The sequence below is a fragment of the Mobula hypostoma genome, chromosome 1, assembly GCF_963921235.1.
Source record: "Mobula hypostoma chromosome 1, sMobHyp1.1, whole genome shotgun sequence".
Taxonomy (NCBI): Eukaryota; Metazoa; Chordata; class Chondrichthyes; order Myliobatiformes; family Myliobatidae; genus Mobula; species Mobula hypostoma.
This window is the reverse complement of record NC_086097.1, coordinates 161,723,938-161,738,831: the sequence shown is the minus strand read 5'-3', so window position 1 is coordinate 161,738,831 and position 14,894 is coordinate 161,723,938. Positions and strand designations below refer to the sequence as shown.

The following is a 14,894-nucleotide window of genomic DNA, read 5'->3' as shown; positions in this document are numbered from 1 at the left end:
TTTGATTATAATTAGCAATTTTAGGTGCTAAAAGTTGTAATTGTTTACCTCATTTTAATAACAATCCCAAAAAGGTGCCTGCATATACACATAATCTTTGGAGGCCCATCACTGTAAACCATGTCATCGCAGGTTCTCGATTAGCCAGGGCATCAAAGGGTATGCGGAGAAGGCAGGAGAGTGGGGGATAACTGGAGGAATTGGATCAGCCACAATTGAATGGTGGAGCAGACTCGATGGGCCGAATAGCCTAATTCTGCTCCTATATCTTATGGTCTTACTTTAGACCACCCAAGGTTTGATAAAGATTGCAGGTGACAATCCAGATTCAAAGATTCAATCCACTTGGTGAAAACTGCAGAAATAGAATTAGTATGGATCACACAGAATGATCTCTCTGTCCCTCTATTCTAGCACATTACCGACACCACATTGCCAAAGTGCCAGGATACCATTTTGACTTGCACATCTCCTGTAATATTAAACAGAGAACACTTTTTCTGAAGGAGGATGAATAATGCTTTCAAATTGATTTAATCCCTTGCTACAATTTATTATGCAATTCATAGCAGTGATGAAGGAAATAATGCTCATAGTTTGAGAGAAAGCTGATAATGACAGGCCCCTCAAGCATGTCCGATAACTCTACTTCAAAAACCTAATATTATTATTCTTTGGAAACATTTCAGGATTATTTAGACCAAAGAGAAAACAGAAAATTAAGAAAGAATCTTTGGGAATTTCTGACAAAAGGTCATTGATATACAAGGTACAACAGATTCTGCACATGCTGGAAATCTTGAGCAACACACAAAAAATACTGGCAGAACTCTGCAGGTCAGGCAGCATCCATGGAGGGGAATAAACACTCAACATTTGTGTAATGCTCCATGATTTACATTAACTCTTGTTTCCCTCTCTGCAGATGCTGTCAAACCAGAGTACTTCCAGTTTTTTTTTTTGACTTCAGAATTCTAGTACCTGAATTTTTCTTTTGATTTTCAGAGAGAAAATTCTCTTGAATATGCATATTCCAAAAGACTTCAAGAGCTCAAAAGTTAATTGTGTCAATTCACCGGAAGTAATGCATGTCAGTCAGAAAACAAATTGTTTGAAGTTACAGATGTTCCCCGCTTTTCGAACGTTCACTTTACGAAACCTCACTGTTACGAAAGACCTACATCAGTACCGTTTTTGCTTTCAGAAGGTGATTTCAGTGTTACGAAAAAAAATTCACCGCGCGATAAAAGGCAGAGCGCGCCCCGAGCAGCCGCTCTCCCCCGGATTCAGAACTGCATTCTCGCCGGCATTGCTTAAACACATGCCTGTGAGCAGCCGTTTGCAAGATGAATTCTGTGGTATCGGAAAAGCCTGAAAGAGCTCGTAAGGGTGTTACACTTAGGGTAAAACTAGACATAATTAAGCGTTTTGATCGTGGTGAACGAAGTAAGGACAACGTGAGTTTGGCTTGTGGAAGCTGACGAACACGATGTTGAAGAGGTTTTGGCATCCCATCACCAAGAACTGACAGAGGAAGAGCTGATGCAATTGGAAGAAAAAAGGATAACAATCGAAGCCGAATGAGTAATGATAAAGTACGACTTTAATTTTGTAAGGGTACGTCGGTTTAGGAGATATCTGCAGGATGGTTTGAGTCCTTATTAAAGAACTGTGTGATAGAAAAATGCGCAAGGCTCAGCAGTCAAGCAAGCCTTCCACATCGGCCACAGCAGATGACGAACCTCGACCTTCGACATCAAGGCAGGGAGAGATAGAAGAAGATGAGCTGCCTGCTCTAATGGAAAGGGACGATGAGATGACACATGAGTGTCCCACCACCCCAACCCCCAGGACACGGACAGATACCGAATCGCGGAAAATGCAACGGTAGCCGGGACGTACACAGCACATCTTTAAGAAAAAAGCCGAAGTAAACATGCTAATTAATTAGGTGCCACCGACACGTAATTGTCGGTCCAGATCAGAGACGACGCAATCGGAAATCGGCACTGATCTGGGCCGACAATTACGTGTCCGGCGGCACCTAATTAATTAGCTTGTTTATTTCGGCTTTTTTCTTAAAGATGTGCTGTGTACCTCCCAGCTACCGCTGGACCCCTGCGTGCTTTGCGGCAATGTATCGCTCGGCGGCCCGGAGGGTGGGGGCCACTGCACCACCCAACCTGCGACGACTCACTCTAACACACCATCATCAGTGTGCTCAGAGCTGAACCAATTCCGGTAAGTGATACTACACTGTACATACATTATTTCTACTTTATATAGGCTGTGTATTTTTACGTGTTATTTGGTATGACTTGGCAGCTTCATAGCTTAAAGGTTACTGGAGAGAGTGTTCTTGCCAACAGCACTTGCGTGAGATTTTCTGCAGATGACGCTTGCGTGAGATTTTCGCTACAGAGAACAGTTCAGTAATGATTGTGGAAAGGTATTTCTACCTTATATAGGCTGTGTATTTATCATATCATTCCTGTTTTTACTATATGTTACTGTTATTTTAGATTTTACGTGTTATTTGGCATAATTTGGTAGGTTATTTTTGGGTCTGCGAACGCTCACAAAATTTTCCCATATAAATAAATGGTAATTGCTTCTTCGCTTTACGACATTTCGGCTTACGAACCGTTTCATAGGAACATTCTACCTTCGGACGGCGGGGGGAACCTGTATTTAGTGATTTTTATGGGCAAAGCAAATGCAAGTGTTTGCCAGTTGCACTAGGACACGAAACATTGACATCTACAGCTGATAAACAAAATTTAGAAAGCATAGGGAATAAAGCCATATACAGTTGTCACATTCACAGAGAACAATGGCCATGCAGAATAGAAGACAAATTGAAAAAAGCAAACATGGGTATGAGGAACATATTGAATAACCTGAAATAACAAAAAGCATAGAAAGAAAGAGGATAGACAAGGTCATATTACAATTGTTCAGCATTTCAAAGCTGTTTGTTCAACCAAAAGCTGCTTGTGATCAAGTATTTTGTAAGCAAACAACACTCTTTAAAATGTAATGTAATAGAAAATCATGCACAGTCTAGTAAAGAATAATCCTGGGTAATGACTGATATGATGGCCTAGTAATTAGTTCCTTTCTCTCTCACTCCCTTAATTTGAGGCAACTGGACAAAAGGTGGAGGTGTGTTTCATGGTAAACTCACAGTGCTGCTCCAATGTGGCAGTTCTGTCGAACTCGGGTTCCTCCGACCTTGAACACCAAACGGTCAAATGCCATTTGTTCTGTTTATTCACGGAGTTCTCCTCCTGAATGCAGTTCACCAGCGGCCAACTATAATCTAGCACTTCAGATACTGCATGATGCCATCTCCAAACAAAAAAAACAGTCCATCCCGACATCTTTCAAATCATAGTTGGGAACTTCAACCCTGAAGAAAACCCCACCCAAATACATGTAGCACCAGAGGTCCCAACACTCTAGATCACTGTTATGCTCGAATAAGGAATGAATACCACTCCAAACCCCAACTGCACTTCAGCAAATCAGATCACTTAGCTGTCCTTCATTTAACTGCATACAAGCAGCGGTTAAAGAGAAAAGCTCCAACATGCAAATAGCAATTACAAAGAAAGCCTCTACTTCTTTAGGAGTTTACAAACATAGAAAACCTACAGCACAATACAGGCCCTTTAGCCCACAATGTTGTGCTGAACGTGTACTTACTTTAGAAATTACCTTGGGTTACCTACAGCCCTCTATTTTTCTAAGCTCCATGTACCTGTCCAGAAGTCTCTTAAAACACCCTATCGTATCGTCCTCCACCACCATCGCCAGCAGCCCATTCCACGCACTCACCACTCTCTTGGTTAAAAACTTACTCCTGACATCTCCTCTGTACCTACTTCCAAGCACCTTAAAACTGTACACTCTCATGTTAGCCATTTCAGCCCTGGGAAAAAGCCTCTGACTATCCACATGATCAATGCCTCTCATCATTTTATACACCTCTATCACGTCACCTCTTATCCTGCATCGCTCCAAGGAGAAAAGGCTGAGTTCACTCAACCTATTCTCATAAGGCATGCACCCCAATCCATGCAACATCCTTGTAAATCTCCTCTGCATCCTTTCTATAGTTTCCACATCTTTCCTGTAGTGAGGTGACCAGAACTGAGCACAGTACTCCAAGGTGGGGTCTGACCAGGGTCCTATATAACTGTAATAGTACCTCTCAGATTTTGATTATGAGGACACACAGTCCTCTTTTATTGCCATTTAGTAAATGATACAATATTCCTCCAGAATGATATCACAGAAACACAAGACAAACCAAGACTAAAAAAACTGACATAAAACACATAATTATAACATGTAGTTACAAGAGTGCAAAGCAATACCATAATTTGATAAAGAACAGACCATTGGCACGATAAAAAAAATCTCAAAGTCTCTCAAAAGTCCCATCATCTCACACAAACAGTAGAAGGAAGAGAAACTCTCTTCCTGCCATGAACCTCCAGCGCTGCAAACTTACCAATGCAGCACCCTGGAAGCACCCGACCACAGCCGACTCTTGAGTCCGTCTGAAACTTAGAGTCTCCGACCAGCCCTCCAACACGAGCACCATCTCTGCCGGGCGCTTCGACCCTGGCCCCGGCAACAGGCAAAGCCAAGGATTTGGGGCCTTCCCCACCGGAGATTCTCGATCGCACAGCAGCAACGGCAGCGAAGCAGGCATTTCAGAAGTTTCTCCAGATGTTCCTCCGTGCTTCTCACATCTATCTCCATCAAATCAGGATTGTGCACAGTACCTACTTACAAATACGATATCATTTTGGAGCGGCCGCGCGCGCTGCATCACGCCGCCATCCTCTAGAACTCAATCCCACGTTTGATGAAGGCTAACGTACCGTACGCCTTCTTAACCACACAGTCAACCTGTGCAGCAGCTTTGAGTGTCCTATGGACTCGGACCCCACAATCCCTCTGATTCTCTACACTGCCAAGAGTCTTACCATTAATACTACATTCTGCCATCATATTTGACCTACCAAAATGAACCACCTCCCACTTGAACTTCATCTGCCACTTCTCAGCCCAGTTTTGCATCCTACCGATGTCCTGCTGTAACCTCTGACCGCCCTCCACACTATCCACAACACCCCCAACTGTTTGCAAAGATTCAGTCTGACATCTAAAATTTTGTCAGACTTCCATAGATATGTAGTGTACCACTGAGTACATCAACATGAAATGTCACAGGAAAGCAGCATCCATGATCAGGGACCTCCCCGCCCCCCCCCCCGCCCGCAATCAGGACATTCTCTCCTCTTTCTGCTGCCATCATGAAGGTATGGGAGCCTCAGGACTCATGCCACCAGGTTCAGGCACAATTATTAACCCCTCAACCATCAGTTTCTTGAACCAAAGGGGATAACTTCACTTGCCCCATCATTGAATTCCTTCCAGAACCTATGGACTCACTTTCAGGGACTCTTCAACTCATGTTCCATATTTAATGATAATTTGTTTACTATTAATTCCTTCTTTTTGTATTTGCACAGTTTGTTGTCTTTTGCACACTTGTTGAACGAACAAGTGGTCTTTCATTGATTACATTATGGTTATTATTCTATCATTGATTCATTGAGTATGCCCACAAGAAAACAAATCTCAGGTTTGCAATATGGTGACATATGCACTTTGATCTTTGATCATGTCTCAGTTAACAATATTCCAAGCTCATGATCAAGCAAAGCACCACCAGATCAAAAAGTCAGTAGTTCAGGTAGATTACCACCAGCTAACAACTGGAAATGAATAACAAGTGCTGTCCTGTTAGAATCATTTCTGTGTAAAAGGATGCACAAATGAAGAAACTGTCAGATGCAAGTACAAATCCCACCAGGTTCAATACTAGATTAAGAACAAAAATAAATCTCAGTTTGGACTGAAAGTATACAGCATATCCATAACCAATTTCCCCCGGGATCAATAAAGTATGACTATGACTATCATAGGCAATTTTTTCCTAAAACACATTTATTGTACCAATTCCATTTAAACTAACAACTACATTATCAAAAAGATTAAGGGCATCAGAAAATCTAATCAACTAATACAAAGAACTATGTACAATACTTGGTCTCAAAAAAATTAAATTCATTGGTCTCCTCCACAAATTTCAGCCATACTACAAAGGTTGCATTCACAGATCTGTAATCACATACTTAAATGATTGTACACATAAAATGCTAGAAAGTACATACAAAATATTTGTATTTCAATGAACCTTTCCTTTCAATCTATTTTTCCAGTGAAGAGTGCAGTATAATCTAATCCAGTCGTATAAAAGTACAAAGATGCATAGACACAGATGTTTAAGCATAATGGATAGAACATAGAAATTTACAGCACATTACAGGCCCTTCGGCCCACAATTTTCTGCCCACCATGTAACCTACTTTAGAGACTGCCTAGAATTTCCCTAGCCCATAGCCCTCTATTTTTCTAAGCTCCATGTACCTATCTAAGAGGCCCTTAAAAGACCCTATTGTATCCACCTCCACCACTGTCGCCAGCAGTGCATTCCACGCACCCACCACTTACCCCTGACATTCCCTCGGTACCTATTTCCAAGCACCTTAAAACTATGCCCTCTCATGTTAGCCATTTTAGCCCTGAGAAAAAGCCTCCCGCTATCCACACAATCAATGCCCCTGATCATCTGGTACACCTCTATCAGATCACATCTCAAGCTCTGTTGCTCCAAAGAGAAAAGGCCAAGTACACTCAACCTATTCTCATAAACTATGCCCTCCAATCCAGGCAACATCCTTTAAATCTCCTCTGTGCTCTCTCCATAGTAGCCACATCCTTCCTGTAGTGAGGTGACCAGAACTGAACACAGTACACCAAGCGGGGTCTGATCACGGGTCTTATATAGCCGTAACATTACCTCACAGCTCTTGAACTCAATCCCACAATTGATGAATGTCAACACACCGTACACCTTCTTAACACCATAGGATCACTGGGGACCCGAGTCACCTCAAGCACAATCTATTCCAGCTGTTACCATCTGGGATACAGTACCGCAGCATAAAAGCCAGGCCAGGCTCCAGGACAGTTTCTTCCACTATGCCATCAGACTGATTAACTCAAGCTATGTTAGTTACATTGACTGTTCAATTTATTATAAATTACTATGATTGCACATTTAGACGGATCGGAGACATGATGTAAAGATTTTTACTCCTCATGTATGTGAAGGATGTAAGAAATAAGGTCAATTCAACAACACTGTCAACCTGCACAGCAGCTTTAAGTGTCCTATCAATACAGATCTGAGAGATCTTGGGGTCCGCCACACAGCCAAAAGCCTTACCATTTATATTACACAATGTCTTCAAATTCCATGTAGAATACGAACCATCTACAACCACCCTTTGCCTTCTGTGGGCAAGTCAATTCTGGATCCACAAAGCAAGGTCTCCTTGGATCCCATACCTCCTTACTTTCTAAAGGAGCCTTATCAAATGCCTTACTGAAATCAACATACACTACCCTGCTCTACCTTCATCAATGGTGTTTTGTTACATCCTCAAAGAATTCAATCAGGTTCATAAGGCATGACCTGCTCTTAACAAAGCTATGCTGACTGTCTCTAATCAGATTATGTCTCTCCAAATGCTCATAAATACTGCCTCTCCGAATCTTCTCCAACAACTTGCCCACCACTGAAGTCAGACTCAATGGTCTATAATTTCCTGGGTTATCTCCACTCCCTTTCTTAAACAAGAGGTCAACATTTGCAACCTTCCAAACCTCCGGTACTTCTCCCGTCCTATTGATAACACAAAGATCATCGCAAGAGGCTCAGCAATCCCCTCCCTCACTTCCACAGTAGCCTGCCGTACATCTCAGCCTGTCCCATTGACTTACATAAATTAATGCTTTTCAAAAGCTCCAGCACATCCTCTTTCTTAATGTCTCTATGCTCAAGCGTTTCAATCCACTGGAAGTCATCCCCACAATTGCCAAGGTCTTTTTCCCTGGTGAATACTGAAGCGAAGTATTCATTAAGTACCTTTGCTACTTCCTCCGTTTCCATGCACAAGTTTTGACTATCACACCTAATTGGTCTTATTCTCACACAGCTCATCTTCTTGCTCTTCATATACTCATAGAATGCCTTGGGGATTTGCCTTAATCCTGCTCACCAAGACCCCTTCTCATGGTCCCTTCAAACCCTCCTAATTCCATTTTTAAGCTTCTTCATAGCAACCTTGTAATTTTCTAGAGCTCTAACAGTACCTAGTTTCTTGAACCTTTCATAAGCTTTTCTTTTCAACTAGATTTTCTACATACTTTGTACATCATGATTCTTTAACCCTACCATCCTTTCCCTGCCTCATGGAACATATCTATGCAGAACTTCATGCAAATATTCCCCAAACATTTGCACATTTTTGCAGTACATTTCCCTGAGAACATCTGCTCCCAATTTATGCTTCCAAGTTCTTGCCTGATAGCTTCATATTTCCCCTTACTCCAATTAAATGCTTTCCTAATTTGTCTGTTCCTATCTCTCTCCATTGCTCTGGTAAAGGAGATAGTGATCACAATTCTAACTCCAAAATGCTCTCCCACTGAGATCTGACACCTGACCAGGTTCATTTCCCAATACCAGATCAAGTACAACCTCTCCTCTTGTAGGCTTATCTGCATATTGTGTCAAAAAAACCTTCCTGAACACACCTAACAAACTCCACCCCATCTAAACCCCTTGTGCTAAGGAGATGCCAATCAATATTAGGAAAGTTAAAAAAAATCTCCCATCACATCATAGTACAAAAATTAAGACAATAATAAATACTCCTTCATATTTCCATTAAACTCTACTGGGAAGATGTTACCCTTCATTTCAAAGTATTTGGATGCCAGGTTTGACTTGAGTAATCAAATATTCAATATTTTGTTTCTTTTTAAGTGTAGTTGCATAGTAATGTGTTCTCCAGGTACCAGTGATTTTACAGTAATTTAGTCTAATTCTTGAAATTGTCAGTTTTCCTTATCATTTACATTTTCAACTGAGAAATTTTTGACTGCTATGGTGGTCTGCAGTGGGATCAATTTGGTCTCAGTATGGTGATGACAGTGTTCATAAGTTAAAGTTTCCCCAAATCATTTATTTTCATTTCAAAGCAATGCAGTAAAGCGATGCACTTCATTCAACTTCTGGTAAAATACAGTTACATGCGTTCAAACTTGAAACGAAAGCTATATTTTACAATTAATACACGTGACTGGAGTCATTAAGGCTTATTGTAGCAATATTTTTAAACTAGTTGCAAGAATAAAATTTTTTTAAAGTTAAATTTAAAGACAAATGCGAGTTTTCTCAATTTAGTAGTAGTAAATACTCCAATTCATAATTGTTTATTGAAAGCAACACAGCGAGACACTTGGGTCTCAATCTTGACTACATGTTAATGAGGTTGTACGTTCATTCTGCACGATACCAGTTTTACAACTCGTTGTAAAAATAAAAACTGTCCTATAAATGTTACCAAACATCAAGTCATTAACTAGAAAGCAGAATAAAAAAAAGCACTGAATCAGATGTGTGAAAACATTGCAGTGGATATCGGGGTGGGGGATCACTTTTTAAGATAAGTGAAATGAAACTCCTCTGTCCAAAATTATAAACGTTTTAGGCAAGGCTCGACAAAAATTATTCGTCTCAAAATGTTGGGGGGAATCAATCAGGTTGTGGAGCTGAAAACCCGCAGATCTCCTCTGCATATTCTGCAACATAGAACGAATTAAGGTACGCACTCAATACACAGGCTACAGTGATGGCAAGCTTTTTTGTTAATGCAGTAAAAAATATACGATGTTAGTCACGCACACAGAGCCACCTAAGGGCCAAATAAAATGAAACAGCAACATTTTACATAAACACTTATTGTGATTTTTGCTTTCGACTATCAAGACCAAAATGAACTGTGTGCCACGACAGTAAAAACGAAAAACAAATATATAACCGTCCGTGCATGTCGGCCGTATTACATTCCATGCAAGATTTAAAATGTAAAAGTCAATTTCTCCTCCCTTTTACTAAGGGGCAAACAGGGAGAACAAGGACAGCGGGCGACACTAGGCGCCACTCTTCCTTCCCATCCATGTAGGCGCTGCAAACTTAGCCACTCCGCCGTCAGTTACTGAACCACCTTTTTCTAACTGCGGGATTTCTTTCTTGTCGTCGTTAGGGTGAGGGAGGGAGGGAGGGAGAGAGAGAAAAAAAGATCAGACCCTTTTAGCTCTTGTTTCGAAAAGGCACACTTACTTTTCCTTCAGTTAAGGGGAGAAATCGCGCTGCTCCTTTGGACTGCAGGTTTCAGTCAACAAACGGTGCTCCTTTTTCTCCAAGCACTTAATGAAAACATGAAGAGTTTAGAATCCGGCCGCGATTTCTTGATGAGTAGCTGCAGCTGCGGCACACAGACACACACACACACAAACGCGCGCGACCGCCCTCACCACTGCCACCAACACCTCCGTCGCTCGCTCCCGCGCAGTGCGCGTGCTCAGCAGAACCGCCGACTGCCCACGCGCTCGCCCACCACCCGCTCTGGTGGACGCCGGGAGGCATTTCAACATGGCGGCGAAGGAGAGTAAGAACGCGGGTTGAAGACGATATTAGTACTGTATCCGCTCGATTCCGGGTATGTGGCGGCGTTGAAGAGGATTCATCCATCCTCATAAAACAACGGGAAACACTGATATTGTACCTCTTAGAGGTGGTTTATCGCTTCTCGGCGATTAGAACGATGCAATATGTTCATAGGACATTCGGTCCATCTTTTTTTTATACAGTTAAGAGCGCTACCTGCTTTGCCACAGCTCCCTGACCTCCTATTGCCCTCCATTCTGCCCTAGGTAATTATAAAGCACGATGGACATGGTGAGCCAAATAGCGCAGTGAATGCATTCTGTGCTTCCACCAATTTAACAAAATGTGTGACAAAAATCTTTGGATGGAATGTATCAGCTAATTTATTTTTTTCCAGATTTGTAGGCAATTTTGCCCTTTTAATAGCGAAAATTAACGTACGCAAAATAGCGATCTATGCTATTGGAAGTGAAATGTATTAAAATATATAGAGGCTGTATTGTAGTCAAAAGTGACATTAGAATGGATTTGGAGTTGAATTAGAAACATAGAAACATAGAAAATAGGTGCAGGAGTAGGCCATTCGGCCCTTCGAGCCTGCACCGCCATTTATTATGATCATGGCTGATCATCCAACACAGAACCCAGCCTTCCCTCCATACCCCCTGACCCCTGTAGCCACAAGGGCCATATCTAACTTCCTTTTAAACATAGCTAATGAACTGGCCTCAACAGTTTGCTGTGGCAGAGAATTCCACAGATTCACCACTCTCTGTGTGAAGAAGTTTTTCCTAATCTCGGTCCTAAAAGGCTTCCCCTCTATCCTCAAACTGTGACCCCTCGTTCTGGACCTCCCCAACATCGGGAACAATCTTCCCGCATCTAGCCTGTCCAATCCCTTTAGGATCTTATACGTTTCAATCAGATCCCCCCTCAATCTTCTAAATTCCAACGAGTACAAGCCCAGTTCATCCAGTCTTTCTTCATATGAAAGACCTGCCATCCCAGGAATCAATCTGGTGAACCTTCTTTGTACTCCCTCTATGGCAAAGATGTCTTTCCTCAGATTAGGGGACCAAAACTGCACACAATACTCCAGGTGTGGTCTCACCAAGGCCTTGTACAACTGCAGTAGTACCTCCCTGCTCCTGTACTCGAATCCTCTCGCTATAAATGCCAGCATACCGTTCGCCTTTTTCACCGCCTGCTGTACCTGCATGCCCACTTTCAATGACTGGTGTATAATGACACCCAGGTCTCGTTGCACCTCCCCTTTTCCTAATCGGCCACCATTCAGATAATAATCTGTTTTCCTATTTTTGCCACCAAAGTGGATAACTTCACATTTATCCACATTAAATTGCATCTGCCATGAGTTTGCCCACTCACCCAACCTATCCAAGTCACCCTGCATCCTCTTTGCATCCTCCTCACTGCTAACACTGCCACCCAGCTTCGTGTCATCCGCAAACTTGGAGATGCTGCATTTAATTCCCTCATCCAAGTCATTAATATATATTGTAAACAACTGGGGTCCCAGCACTGAGCCTTGCGGTACCCCACTAGTCACCGCCTGCCATTCTGAAAAGGTCCCGTTTATTCCCACTCTTTGCTTCCTGTCTGCTAACCAATTCTCCACCCACACCAATACCTTACCCCCAATACCGTGTGCTTTAAGTTTGCACACTAATCTCCTGTGTGGGACCTTTTGTATTTAACAGTTGCAAATGACATTTTTCCATTGCTTGGATGAGTTTTGATTAATAGAAAATGACAAATCATCCAAAAAGTGCCTTACATTTTATTACCACCAGCAAAAAAATTATTGATTTATAATATTATGCGCAAGAGTTTAAATAAAACTTTCAATTTAATTGAGTAACTTGATTAAGATATGTTATTCAAATGAATTACTTTGCATATTTATCTTTTTGAAGACCAACCAGTTGTAAATCTATAAATATATTTAATCACATCCGTTCTGCTCAGAAGCCCCACTTCCTTTTTCCTGGCTTCAACAAATACAGTATATCAAAGGAGTGAGAGATAGAGGAGTTAGGAAGGGAATTTGAGACAAGCAGCTGAAGACACTGTCTATTTCATTTATCCAGGAAGAGATGACCATACAGAGACCAGAGTCAGACAAAGGTTTTGATGCTGTAAACAATAAGTTTGAAATCAGAAATGAGAAATTTAGAATGAACTGCCTGAGGCAGTGGTTGAGGTGGGCATATTTAGCAATGTTTAAAAACCAGCTAGGTATGCACGTGCATTGAAGAGGATTAGCGAGCAGTGGGCCAAATGCAGGCAGATTGGACTAGCTTGCTGGGCAACACAATTGTCATACACTATTTGGGTCAAAGGATGTGTTTGTGTGCTGTATGGCAATGACTAAGAGGGATGTAGTTGTGGAACTTGAAGAGGTAACTTCATTTGGGAAAGCTGAGAAAATGAAAGGATTACAAATAAGGACCAAGAAGCTCAAATAAAAATAGAATGTATTGTAAGGTCAGGTAATACAACTGGTGAGGATGTAAATTCAATAAGGAATTCAATGATTCTTTAAATCACCACTGTGCTTAATGACTTGCAGGTGCTGTGGGGCAGATAGATTGGTGACGCTGAGGTATAGCATTTCAGTACTGGATAGGATCATCTGTGTAAGAGTTCCAGATAACTTCATATTTATGGAAGTTGCAGAATGGGAAGCCAGCCAGAAGACCATTGAAATGGTTGAGTCTCTTTCCACATTTATGACATTATTTCTTGAACATTGCGGAAATCTGTCCTTGGTTCCCTTCTATTTTTCATCTATGTAGTGCCTCACAGCATCATTCAATACCATCATTCAGATAATATTCACAAGCTCCAACTTTATCTTTCTCGATGGCAGCTATCTGATTTGTTTTCTTAGTGCCACATTGTACAGTATTCCATGATCACCTTCAGACCAGATATCCACAAATGTTATTTTCATTATTCTAACATCACATAACACAGTCCCTGGTTCTGCTGCCAATAAATATCAGTTTGAGTGCACTGCTGGCTAACCTTCCTTACTCCAAACAAATGATTTGCATGTAGATAATACCCTCACATTCTTTTCAAAATGCCCTTAGTACTTTGCAGGCAATAAAGTACTTTTGAAGTTTAGACTTTTAATTGCTACTTAAATTTGTAAATTGCTTTGTAATGTAGGGAAATGTCCAAAGAATCAAAGAGTTGGACATGAGAGAGAGTAAATTGTAAGATTATGGGAAAATATGAGAAGAGGAATGAGATTGCACTCCCAGCAGCTGCCATGGACCAGATGGACCTTTTTTTTCCTGTATTGCAGGTATTGTAAGTGAGTCACTGTTGCAATGCAGTAATTTGTGTAAATCAACCATCCACAAACATCATAATCAAGTTATGGTTTTATAGAAATATTTGACAAGTTTTAGTTATGATCCCACAGATAACCTTGATATTCTTTGTCAAAACAGTGGCAAAGAATACCCCCATCTTTGTCAGATATGTATGCTTTCAGTCCTCCGTTACACAAGTGCCCAACCAGTCCATGCTGACCACAACATCTTCACGGCTAGTTCCAGTTGTCTGTACTCAGCCCAATAACCCTCCAAGCCCCTTCCCTTTATATACCTATCAAAATGCCTCTTAAACTATGCAATTGTACCCACCTCAACCACTCACTGTAGCAACTCATTCCAGGTACTCACTACCCTCTGTATAAAGAAGTTACGTCTCAGGTCTCTTTTAAATCTCTCCCCACTTACCTTGTATCTGTGCACTCTGGGTTTGGACTTCCCAACCCTGGAGGAAATACTGTGACTTTATCCAGACCCCTCATCATTTTAGAAACTTCTCTGAGGTTACTCCTCATTCTCCTGGACTAAAGGGAATAAAAATTCAGCATTGCTAACATCTCCATATAACTCAGGCTCTCTAGTCCAGGTACCCTCTCCAGCTTGACTGTCTTTCCTATATCAGGGTGACAAAAACTGTACATAATACTTCAGTATGGCCACACCTGCAACTTGTATAACTGCAGTATAATGTTCTTACTCCTAATCTTGATGCCCTGACTGATGGAGGCTAGCATGCTGAATTTCTTCTTTACCACTCTGTGTACTTGTACTCCCAGATCCCTCTGTTCTACCGCACTCAGCAGTGACCTGCCATTCAGTGTACAGGACCTACCATGATTTAACTGTCCAAAGTACATCATTTC

The 14,894-nt window shown here is 41.5% G+C and overlaps 1 protein-coding gene across 1 annotated transcript in view; it reads right to left on the bottom strand.

Moving 5' to 3' along the window:
• Positions 1-10,547, bottom strand: part of LOC134351841 (focal adhesion kinase 1) — a 522,413-nt gene extending 511,866 nt beyond the window's left edge. The window contains exons 1-2 of the mRNA XM_063058747.1: positions 10,531-10,547; positions 10,337-10,422 (exon numbers count right to left, since the gene is read on the bottom strand). The gene's annotated coding sequence lies outside the window, so the exon portion shown is untranslated. The remainder of the gene's footprint in view (positions 1-10,336; positions 10,423-10,530) is intronic.
• Between the last annotated feature and the right edge of the window lie 4,347 nt (positions 10,548-14,894).